General features: G+C 45.4%; 1 long non-coding RNA gene across 1 annotated transcript in view; it reads left to right on the forward strand.

The window, feature by feature from the left end:
• Positions 1 to 819: 819 nt before the first annotated feature.
• Positions 820 to 12,134, forward strand: part of LOC137650126 (uncharacterized) — a 43,582-nt gene continuing 32,267 nt past the window's right edge. The window contains exons 1-2 of the long non-coding RNA XR_011045918.1: positions 820 to 1,036; positions 2,259 to 2,349. This is a non-coding gene — a long non-coding RNA (uncharacterized lncRNA). The remainder of the gene's footprint in view (positions 1,037 to 2,258; positions 2,350 to 12,134) is intronic.

Here is a 12,134-nt window from a genome sequence, read left to right on the forward strand (position 1 = left end):
GGGCTTATAGCATCTTGCTTTTCCAACTAGGGTTATAGCTTAGCTTGTAACAATAATAATAATAATAATAATAATAATAATAATAATAATAATAATAATAATAATAATAATAAAAGATCGTTTTGTAATCTCAGTGTTGGCAGATATATGAGGACAGAGGAGAACGTTGAAAGAATATGCTAGGCTATTCGGTGCATTTGTAGGCAAAGGAAAAATGATTAGTAACCAGAAAGAGGGATTTAATGTACATGTAACAGTCTGGTCAGTCTAAGGACCCAGTAACTCTAGCGGTCGACAAGGTTTTCATCGGATAAGAGGAATTAGTTTAAAAAAAAATAACTTAGGTTGTAAACTAATACCCATAATAAATCGAGGGAACTTGGGACTTTAATCTTAATTATACAATGGTAAATGTATATAAGGTAACTGACGTACTAAAGTAAATGACACTAACTGATGTAAGATATTTTTAAGCCTCCGTACGATAACTGTAAACTGTGTAAAATGTTTATGGCAAGCTGATAACAGATGAGTTAGTTTAAAAATCCCCAAAGCCCATAAAAAATCCCCCAAAACAACCCAAGAAATCCCCCTTTTCACAAATATAATTTATTCCGATCCTGTCGGCTTTACTAATATAGAAATTACTCACTATACCTCATATAATTACTAGCAAACTAAGTTCAACAATATAAAGATTTACTCATCTTTGTTTCTCCATCTATAGAGAAATTTTCACAAAATATCCCCATCAGACAACAAAAATCTCCAAATCTAGGAATAATTTCACATATCTGGCAACACTGCGCTCAACTACACTTCACTCTTTCGTGATGTCATACATGCTTTACTGCAGTTTTTTAGACACTTAAGGGCAAATTGTGACCAGAAGCAATTAGAAACAATTGCCACTGAAGTACTAGACGGCACGTTGTAGACCCTGCTTTAGATTAAAGCGACAGGTACCTGTTTTGGATGAACATCCCAATAAATGGCATCAGAATCTTCCTGGGCATGTCTTTCTTTTAGCGAAAAGGTATGTGGTTAAAATTTCCTTGTGAGCCATTCAAATATCAGTGCCGGTTTAGTATGTGGCCTGCCTTTGGAATATGGCCTACGAAATTCTATCTGTTTCAGTGTGTGGCTAACCTAACATAACCATACCTAACCGAACTTAATCTAACAGCCCAGGTAGACCACATACTAAACCAGAGTAAAAAAAAAAAAAAAGGAGTATTATTGTACTGTATTACAGGGCACTGTAACCTAGGGAAAAAACTACTTTTTTCTATAGGAAAAAATCCGCTCTCTTCGTCTTCGAAAACGACACACTTTCCCGTCGAAAGTGAATACTTTCAGAAATATATATATATATATATGTATATATATATATATATATATATATATATATATATATATATATATATATATATCCAACGATAATGGGGGAACCTAGGTGGGAACCCGGGTTTTTGGGTGGGGAAAACAAACTGGGGAAATGGAATATAATGTTCAAACAAACCTTTTTTTCTCTATACGTTACCTTCTTCAATAAACTGATGAAAAAATACGGTAATATTGAGCTGCGCAGTCTAACATTAGACATGTTAGCGTAACATGCTAACATGAGCAGTGTTTTTCATTTATTTTTTGTCATTCTACTGGTCAGTTGTAGTCACTCTCGTTCGTTCGTTTGTAAATAGCAGGTTTCGACCTTCTGCACATAATCTTATAAAATCACCCCATTTTATATTCCCATTAAATATTATTTATCATACATTCCATTTTATCTTGCTATATTACTTTTATACATTTTGTTAGTACTTTGTCACGCACCGATTTCACATAAATACTTGCTCTGGACAAGTTTCCCATTCTAGTTCATTCATGTTTACTCTCTAGACTCCGTTGTTTTCCCGTTAACCAATCACGAACCCATAAGTATGGAAAGTTTTCACAGGGGGTGGGGGTGGGGGTTAATATTTCCCTACCCCCTTCCTTTATCTCTTCAAGTGGTCTCATCATACCCCTGCCAACATATCCTTTTCCGTGGAAACCTTTGTCCTAGTCAGGTCTTTGTTATTTCAAGTGAATTTTTTTTTGTATTTTACGATGGAGGAAGTTATTGAAACTTGTAACGGCTGCGGTATTCCATACTTAAAAGCATTTGCTAAATTTCATGGCGATATTTTTTTTATACGTCATCCAGTGTTAATGATTTCCATAAATCACATAATGTAATAACTCATCGTTTACAGTGTCCCAAGTCCACGTCCCAGGCATAGGAGTTATGACATCACAGACTCAACAGCCCCGTGATCCACAAGTTTCGACGTCCGGGTCATAAAAGTAAGTCATTCATTTCTTTAATTTTAATGTTTTTAAAGTGCATAGCTCAACAATACCTCTTACCAGTACAAGTTTGTAACCTGGGAAGGGGGTCCAGGGGGTTGCCCCCGGCTGGGGGTTGTGACCTGGGAAGGGGGTCCGTGGGCTTGCCCCCGGCTAGGGGTTGTGACCTGGGAACTTCTAGGTTAGGTTAGGTGGGTTTCTTAGGTTCTGTACCCTTTTGTACCTTTTTATATATTGTGTGGGTATATGGAAAAATGCTTTAAAATACACATGCTAATATTATCGTAGCATTGCTAACGTTAGTAATGGTATCATAATGTTGGTAACATTGTGCAACACTGCTAATGTTAGCGTTCATAGTACATACAGTCTTGATGAGTGAAGTAACACGGAATTTGAACAAGTCATTATATTTGAACAGTTTAACAGAAAATATATAACAAGAGACAATATACTTTAACATTTTAACAGAAAATGTATGTTTTCCTGTAGAAAATAACGTGATTTAACCGGTTTTCACCTTCATTTCTGTCGTCATAACAGCAACCAGTTCGGATACTTAAAGTTAGTCGAACTAGTTGTTCTGTTTGTTTGCGGTTGAAATTAAGGTCAAATTCGGTCAAATCACGTTATTTACTACAGGAATACTTATATATTCTGTTCGGAATGAGAATGTGTAATACAGTAAAACTATACCAAAAAAAGGTAGGCCACGTACTAAACCAGAATAAAAAAGGTAGGCCACATACTAAACCGGCACCCAAATATCTTGCTTTATGTTCGAGACGTACCGAGTTTTCCTGGGTTGTTTAGGTCTACGCTTCCTGGTTGGGATTAAGGAGGGAAGCGAGTTTTGTGATGATACGAATTACTGAAGGCCTATTATAAAAAATGGGCTAGTTGCTTGTAATTAAAGTATCATATATTAACCCACTCTACTTTACAAAGAGTAGAAGCTGCCTAGAGGAACTTCCATCAGGACGACATGGCTTGAGCCCAAAAATGATAATTTTGGCTTAATGGCTGGTTAATCCTTTGCTTACCATATTGTGTTGTTTTTTGAGCTCAAGCCATGACGTCCTGATGGAAGTTTCCTTCAGTAGCTTCCTTGGGTATATTTAACTACAGTGGATATTCCCAGAGAATTAAACTAAAGGTTATCACAGAATTCTAACTTCTGGTGCGAGTACCCTAAAGGTTTCCCTCTAGGATATCGTATATCAACAGGAGATGCATGTATTAACACGCCACATAGCTATCTGCATCCCATATACAGTTAACACTTCCATATGGAAAGGTGACTGAGTAACTGAGGAGCCGTTCTACAGTTACACTCATCCGTGGCTGCTTTTGTTACTCGAGACGTAAACAAACGGGCGCCATTGCTAAATGACGTCAAGTCCGTCCTCATCCTTTCGCCTGTAGCTTCTTTGCTAAGTCGGATTTTTCTAAGTGCTTACTTTATCAGCTTACATTGCCGTTATGTTGCTACCTTCAGCCTCGCCTTCTTCTGGAAAGTTGAGCACCAGGTCCCAGTATTGTTTAAATAAGCTCTAGCCGTAAAGTAACTTCTACTTTTCGTAAAATATTGTGTTTTGTGGCAGAGCTGTGCCGATACCGGACGCGCCATTTTATGGCGCCGCTGTTCATGTTGCATGCTTTATTTAGTTAGCCAGAACAGCCCTCTCCGGTCATTTAACTAATTAATATTATTAGTTATTTAGTCTTCATAGCTAGGGAATCTTTATATCGTGTTTTAGCGCTCATCAGACTCTGTCGCTGTTCGACCCCATACTAGATCGCTAGCTTAGCCCCTAGGCTGGTCAGTCTAGTGCTTGTTTTCATGCATGATATATACCAGTGTTCCTAAGTTAAGTTATGAAGATTGTGGCATTATTAAACATACTATTTACTGTGATGTAAGTGTTTTCGCCTTCGGGGACCATATAAGGGACAGTGTTAATTGTGTATCATCCCCTCCTAACCTAATGTAGGAACCCTTATATGCTCCCTATTCCCCCTGCCTGCGGGCATTCCCTCTGGGTAGTCTTGCTTTCCCTTCTATATAGGGGAATCTCGTCTACAACCAGAGTATTTATCGCTTCTCTGCCTACCCTAAGGGAATGACCCTCCCTTAGAGTCGTGCCTGAGAGATTAGGAAAGGCCCTGCCCTTCCTCAGTTGCACCTGGTTTGGTTACTACTTCCTCCCTGCAACTAGCGAGTTGTCTTTCAAGCTTTCCTAGCCTAGGAGTTAGTCCTCCTACTCTAGGTTAAGCTCTGGGGGTTGACTCTGCCTTATTATAGTTTGAGACGGTACATTAGTACCGTTTTTGATCTGGGCTACCTATCCTAGGTTAGGGAGCGTTCTCCCTTACCTTGGTGGCCGTTCTCATGCAGAGTCTCCTCTTTAGAAAGACCTATTCTTCTCCCTCCCCACCTATCCCTTTGGTGTAGGCTTGCCTACACACCTCTGTCTTTAGTCCTACAACTCCTCCCTTGGGTGGAGTGGTAGGGCTTACTTTGTTCTCCTGCTGAGCTGGCCGCTCTGGTACACATACCCTTCATAGCGTTCTATGGGGGTGGTTGCCGGCGGCGGTCCTGCCGGCGGGGAATTCCCCCCTCTTTGAGTGCCCTCTATCCCTCCCTTGGGTTACCACAGGCACCTGGCCACCTGCCGGCTCCCTGCCACCGGATGTTAGGAGTATCCTCTCCTATCATGAGTGCACTCTCTCCGGAGGGATGCCGGAGGGGTATAGGATCTTACCCCTTCCATCCCTCCTTACCTTTCTCTCTTTCTATCCTGGTGCAGGTCCCTTGCCGTCTCTACTGCCGGCGATAACCGCCACTACCTCAGGTGACAATCTTTCACAAGATGCCTCCCCCCCTTTAAGACGTCAGCCTTCCGTGTGCCAGAGGCTGCCGCCTTCCGTCGGCTTACCGCCGACGTCCCACCCTTCATTTTACCTAGTAACAGCCGGCCGACTTTCGGAGTCGGCCTCCCGCATGCCGGCATTGATTGCCGGCAATCTAGGTATACGACCATATACATATCTATCTTATGAATTGATCCTAGACTCACCATGCCGTCAGCCTTCGGCTGCCGGAGCCCCCGCCCCCTGCCGACGACCCGCCGCTGTGCCGGCGGTCGCCACTATGGTATTATCCTTATAGATACTCAGTGTGTCTGCCTTGATGCCTTCCACCCTGCAGGACCAGCCTCCGGTGTCCCGTCGGTCTGCCGGCACCCTCATGAGACGTTAAGGGACATGCACCCCTTCCCTGGCTGCCGGCAACATGCCGACAGTCAATATACTGCAGCCAGATGGCTTGGCCACTTCCATATAGGTATTGTCTTACCATCCAAGATTGTGGCTATGCTGTTTGATTGCACATTACATTAATTCCAGCATACTCTGTGTATCTTAGTGCAGTCGATTGCCGGAACCTACATTTAATAAGGGGTTTATCCTATGCCCCTTCTCCCCCAGGGATCTGAGTGGTCTCAGACCCTATTACACTCTGCGGACAATTCCTGTTAGAAGCCTAGCTTGGCTCATCCATACGGATTTCCCTCATTGTGACCTTCGGGCACAAAGGAATTGTCTACGGATAAGGTTACGGTAACCGGCTGTGCGGGATTCACAAGTATGTGGCTATCTACTTCCTTTCCTGCTCATTAATCTTAAGCATTAATATGTTTTTATAATTAAGTTATTCTTAATTTTAGATTAAGTTATCCTTAATTTTAGAGTAATGTAAGTCATTCTTATGCCTTCCATGTACTCATGATCTCTTTCTTTTACAGGAGGAGTATCTGAAGTGTGAGAGTAACTTCTGCGGGGTGAAGCACCCAGACTTCTACGGGGTGAAGCGCCCAGACTTCTACGGGCACAAGGCGTGCCGGACCCACGCCCCCTGCGCCGCCAAGAAAGGCGACTTGAATTATTGGGACCCGCAGAACTGTACAGTCTGCAAAAGTATTCTTGTCGAGGCGTTTGACGATCCTCCTCCTGCGGAGGCAAGGGACATTGCTAGGGAGAAGCTACGCAAATGGGTGCGTGGCTTCCAGTAGAACGCCATTGGACCGGATCTTCCCAACGAAGACTTGAGGGCCTTGCTTTTCCCAAAAGCATCAAAAGACTCAGTGGTCCCCCGTGATCAGATCCCCACCGTCCAGATCGTGGTGGAACCTGATGTTGTCATGGCTCAGTCCATGCGTGAGTGCCATCTTGATTCCGACAACGTGCAACGTGTGTCGGAAGAGACGGAGAAGAACCTCATGGGCGAGGAACTCGACTTTGAGGAAGATCAGGTGGAATACCCTGATTCGGAGACCGAGGTCGCTCCTGCTCCCCCAGCAACTCCTGCACCGTGCGAGGAACCTGTTCCTTTGACTTCTGCCACCCCGGACCCTCTTCCATCGGCCACTCAAGAGGTCTTCAAGATGCTTGAAGCCCTGATAGAAAAGAAGCTACGAGAAACTCAGGAACAATTCCGGACGACTCTCGTCAGCTTCAAGCAACCGAAAAGGATTTCGGTTAAGGACCTCCCCACCTGCTTGGAAGCTAACCCATGGAGATACGCCGAGCATATGCCAATTACAACTAGCAAGATTTACATTAGTGAAAGGGTTGGCTCTATCTTGCTGGAAGAAGTGGAGTTCTTCCCAAAATTCGAGGCTTATCCGGACTGTTACGTCCGGCTCAGGTCCGAATCAGCCTCAAAGGAGGAGACCGAACCAAAGGAAGTTATTGTGTTCGATCTCGCGAAGGCCCAAGCTATGTTAGCTCAGGCGGTGAAGAGTAGGGGTTTCACTAACTCCAAGATGCCGGCGCTTAGCAAGAAGCATCCAACCTTCGTTGCGCCAAATTCTGCGACCTTCCCCTTCATCGAAAAGGCCTTCACAGCGGTTATAAAGGCAGTGGAGGAAGGGAAACCTTGCCCTGCACTGGAGGAGTGCAGACCCTTCTCCATTACTCTTCCCCCCGATAATAGGCACCGGAAAGACATCCAGTCGACCTTCACGATAGGGAAACTGGAGCCTGACGTAGCCGGTCGTCAATTCAACGAGGACCTCCCAAGGCTGAACGATCACCTCCTTCGTAGGGAACAGGATACGAAGGAGAGACTCGCCGCGTCGCTGTCCCACCAGGTACAGCTTGAGCTCATGGCCGGGGACACTAGAGTCCCGGACTTTTATATGGTCCTAGCTAAGTTCCACCTGGTGACTGTAACCAAGGACCTATATAGCTTCACTAGGGCTCGCAGAGCCTGTCGTAAATTCGTGTTTGCTAACGCAACAGTGAAACACGAACCCCAGAGGCTGATTTCCTCCAATATCTGGGGCAAGTATCTCTTCCCATCTACCTTGGTTAAAGAGATAGTGGACAAAGCTGCCACAGAGAATAGGAACCTTCTCCATAAGTGGGGCATGTCCCGCAAGAGGAAGTCCTCTCAGGATGATGGCCCTCCCTCAACCTAAGAGGAAGGCTTCAAAGCCCAAACCCCAGCAACGTCAACAGAGACGACAGTTTCCGGGTCCCGCTACTCCCCAAGTGGCTACGCAGCCGCAACAGACCTTTCAGTTGGTCCCCCAACCGGTGGTGTCGCAGTCGCCGGTCTTCACCCCTGCATACGAGCAACACTCGACTACCTTTCGTCCCAGAGGTAGGGGCTCAGGCAGAGGCTCCGGCAGAGATTCTTCTCGCCGTCCCTCCAGAGGCAGAGGAGGAAGGGGAGCTAGCGGCCGAGGTGGCAAACCCTCGGGACACCAGAAGCAATGATGTGCTTCCGGTGGGAGGAAGACTCCGCCAATTCCAGGATCGTTGGACCTTCGATCCCTGGGTACACAGCATCGTCAAGAAGGGACTGGGCTGGAGCTGGACTCAACCACCCCCAGCTTTCCAGCAATTCTTCCAACAGTCAACCCCCCTCCTGGAAGAATATGTCCTGGAACTCTTGAACAAGAAGGTGATCAGGAGGGTAAAGTCAACCAGGTTCCAAGGGAGACTCTTTTGCGTTCCCAAGAAAGACTCCGACAAACTCAGAGTCATTCTAGACTTATCCCCTCTCAACAAGTTCATTGTGAACAACAAATTCAAGATGCTGACTCGGCAACAAATAAGGACCCTTCTGCCTCAAAGGGCCTACACCGACGGTCTCCATAGACCTGGCGGATGCCTACTGGCACATCCCAATGAATCATTACGCTTCCTCCTACCTAGGATTTCGACTCCAAAGGAAAAGTTACGCCTTCAGGGCCATGCCCTTCGGGCTCAACGTGGCTCCACGGATCTTCACCAAGCTGGCAGACGCAATCGTCCAACAGCTCCGTCTTCAGGGCGTCCAAGTGATGGCCTACCTAGACGACTGGTTAGTCTGGTCGACATCGCCCGAAGATTGTGTAAGAGCCTGCAACAAAGTCACTCAGTTCCTAGAGCATCTGGGCTTCAAGATAAACACCGAGAAATCTCGCCTCTCTCCAGCTCAGAAGTTCCAATGGTTGGGAATCCATTGGGATCTTCAGTCACACCGCCTTTCTATCCCACAGAAGAAAAGGAAGGAAATAGCAGGGTCTGTCAGAAGGCTTCTAAAATCCAAACGGATCTCAAGACGACAGCAGGAGCAAGTTCTCGGCTCTCTTCAGTTCGCCTCTGTGACAAACCCAGTGCTTCGCGCACAGCTAAAGGATGCCGCGGGAGTCTGGAGACATTTCGCATCCATCGCTCAAAGAGACCTCAAGAGACGGCTTCCAAACAGACTTCGCTTACTCTTAAAGCCGTGGTCAGAAGCAAAGGCCCTGAAAAGGTCCATTCCTCTTCAACACCCGCCTCCATCGATCAACATTCACACGGACGCTTCACTGGAGGGTTGGGGAGGTCACTCCCACCAACAACAGGTTCAAGGAACATGGTGTCCCCTATTCAAGATGTTTCTCATCAACATTTTGGAGGCCATGGCGGTTCTTCTCACCCTGAAGAAACTCTCCCAGCCTCCCTCGATCCACATTCGTCTGACTCTGGACAACTCGGTGGTAGTCAGATGTCTCAATCGTCAGGGCTCGAGATCGCCCCAGATTAATCAGGTACTTCTTCCGATCTTTCGTTTGGCAGAAAAGAAGAAATGGCACCTGTCTGCAGTTCACCTACAAGGATTCCACAATGTGACGGCGGACGCTCTATCAAGGACAAGCCCAATAGTCGGAATGGTCTCTAGATGCAAGGTCATTTTCCTTCATCTCTCACCAAGTCCCGGAACTTCAGATCAATCTCTTCCCAACGAGCGACAACAATCAACTTCCTCGATATGTGGCCCCGTACGAGGACCCCAAGGCAGAAGCAGTGGATGCCATGTCACTGGATTGGAACAGATGGTCAGGATATACCTGTTCCCCCCTCCCAACCTTCTGCTGAAAGTCCTCTCCAAACTGAGAACCTTCAAAGGGACAGCGGCCCTAGTGGCTCCCAAGTGGCCTCAGAGCAATTGGTACCCTCTGGTCCTGGAGCTGCAGCCCACGCTGATTTTCCTACCGGGTCCAGTTCTCTCTCAACAAGTACAGAAGTAGACTGTCTTCGCTTCATCACTGAAAGTCAGGGACCTTCATCTCATGATTTTCTCTCCTTAGCCGCAAAGAAAAGGTTTGGGATCTCGAAGAAAAGCTTAGACTTCCTCGAGGAATACAAGACTGAATCTACCAGACGGCAATACGAATCTTCCTGGAGAAAGTGGGTCTCTTTCGTCAAGGCAAAAAATCCTACGGAAATCACCATTGATTTCTGTATGTCCTTCTTCATTCACCTTCATGGACAAGGCTTAGCGGCCAACACGATTTCCACCTGCAAATCGGCCTTGACTAGACTACTCCTATACGCCTTCCAGATTGATTTGTCCAGTGATATCTTCAATAAACTGCCAAAGGCATGCGCTAGACTACGCCCAGCACCCCCACCCAAACCTATCTCCTGGTCCCTGGACAAGGTGCTCCATTTTGCCTCTAGCCTGGACAACGATTCGTGCCCTCTGAAAGACTTGACTCAAAAAGTTATCTTCCTTTTTGCTCTCGCCTCGGGAGCCCGAGTCAGTGAAATAGTGGCATTATCAAGAGAAGAGGGTCATATCCTGTTTGCAGAGACAGGAGAGCTTACCCTCTTCCCCGATCAGACGTTTCTCGCTAAGAATGAACTACCCCCCAAGAGATGGGGCCCTTGGAGAATCTGCCCCCTGAAGGAAGATGTCTCTCTATGCCCAGTGGAGAGTCTTAAGGTCTATCTTCGAAGAACTTCAGACTTCGGTGGAGGACAACTCTTCAAAGGAGAAACATCGGGTAGCGACCTGTCACTGAAACAACTAAGAGCGAAAATCACCTACTTCATTCGCTGAGCGGATCCTGACAGTACACCCGCAGGTCATGATCCTAGAAAAGTCGCTTCTCCTCTGAACTTCTTCCAGAGTATGGATTTCGAAAGCCTCAAGAGCTTTACAGGCTGGAAATCATCGCGCGTTTTCTTCAAGCATTACGCAAAACAAGTGCACAAAGTTAAGCGTTTCGTGGTAGCCGCAAGTAGCGTTATGAAACCTGCTGTTTAACTCTGCATAGAACAGTGAGTTACTTGGGACTTTAACTCTACGGGTGCCTGTGTTGACCCTTTTGTGATACATAGTGATTTAATGGACACTTAGTGTTTCTAATAGACTGTTCTTATCAAGGTGAAATGTCATAGACTTTACATGAGTGCCACATGCCCTAGGGCATGATGTGTTTTCTTTGAAAAAGACTGACATTCCTCTGGAACTTGTGTTTCTAAAAGTAAATTTTCTTTTCAGATTCAAGATTAAAGTCTTTATTTTCTATGTACATTATTCTTTTATTATTGTAAATAAACTCTATATTCATTATTGTAATTACTACCATAATGATCTGCAATCTTTGAAATAAAATGTCTATTTTATTCCATGTGCGTCTCTCTCCGCTCCTATTCTTTATCAAGAAATATACGATTGTTATAGTTTCATTTACCCCTTTTTCTCTGAATAATGAGAAGAATAATATATGTAATTGTTATATGCTCACTCATGCCTTGATAATATTCCTATTCGAATATTAACTTTTGTCCTGTCTCCGAGACCAGATCGATCTCTCCTCCAGGGAGAGTAGTAAATGTTATTTACTTACCTATGCTTGATAATATTCCTACCCGAATATTAGCCTTAGTCTTGTCTACGAGTTCAGCGCGAACTCTCCGCAGGGTGAGTAGCTCTTCAATGATCACTTCGAGATGTTCCTAATGTCCACCAGGACTTCCCTGCCAGGGGGGCAGGAAGCTAGTTCATCATAGAATCTCTGGTAAGGACATGTTCTATACTACTGTTTGAAGCCCTTGGCACTTGCATTAAAAGGGGAAAAATTCCACGATACATTAATTCTCTGGTACACTTCCATCAGGACGTCATGGCTTGAGCCCAAAAAACGGAATTTGAGCGAAGCGAAAAATCTATTTTTGGGTGAGATAGCCATGACGTCCTGATGGACCCTCCCGTCTATTCTAGTTCAGCCTTTCAGGCCCCTCCCTGACCTGCTGTATCATGGAGATTAGCAGAAGCTGAGCTCAGGATGAGGACGGACGTGACGTCATTTAGCAATGGCGCCCATATTTTTATGTCTCGAGTACCAAAAGCAGCCACGGATGAGTGTAACTGTGGAACGGCTCCTCAGTTACTCAGTCACCTTTCCATATCGAAGTGTTAACTCTATATGGGGTGCAGATAGCTATGTGGCGTGTTA

The sequence above is a fragment of the Palaemon carinicauda genome, chromosome 11, assembly GCF_036898095.1.
Source record: "Palaemon carinicauda isolate YSFRI2023 chromosome 11, ASM3689809v2, whole genome shotgun sequence".
Taxonomy (NCBI): domain Eukaryota; kingdom Metazoa; phylum Arthropoda; class Malacostraca; order Decapoda; family Palaemonidae; genus Palaemon; species Palaemon carinicauda.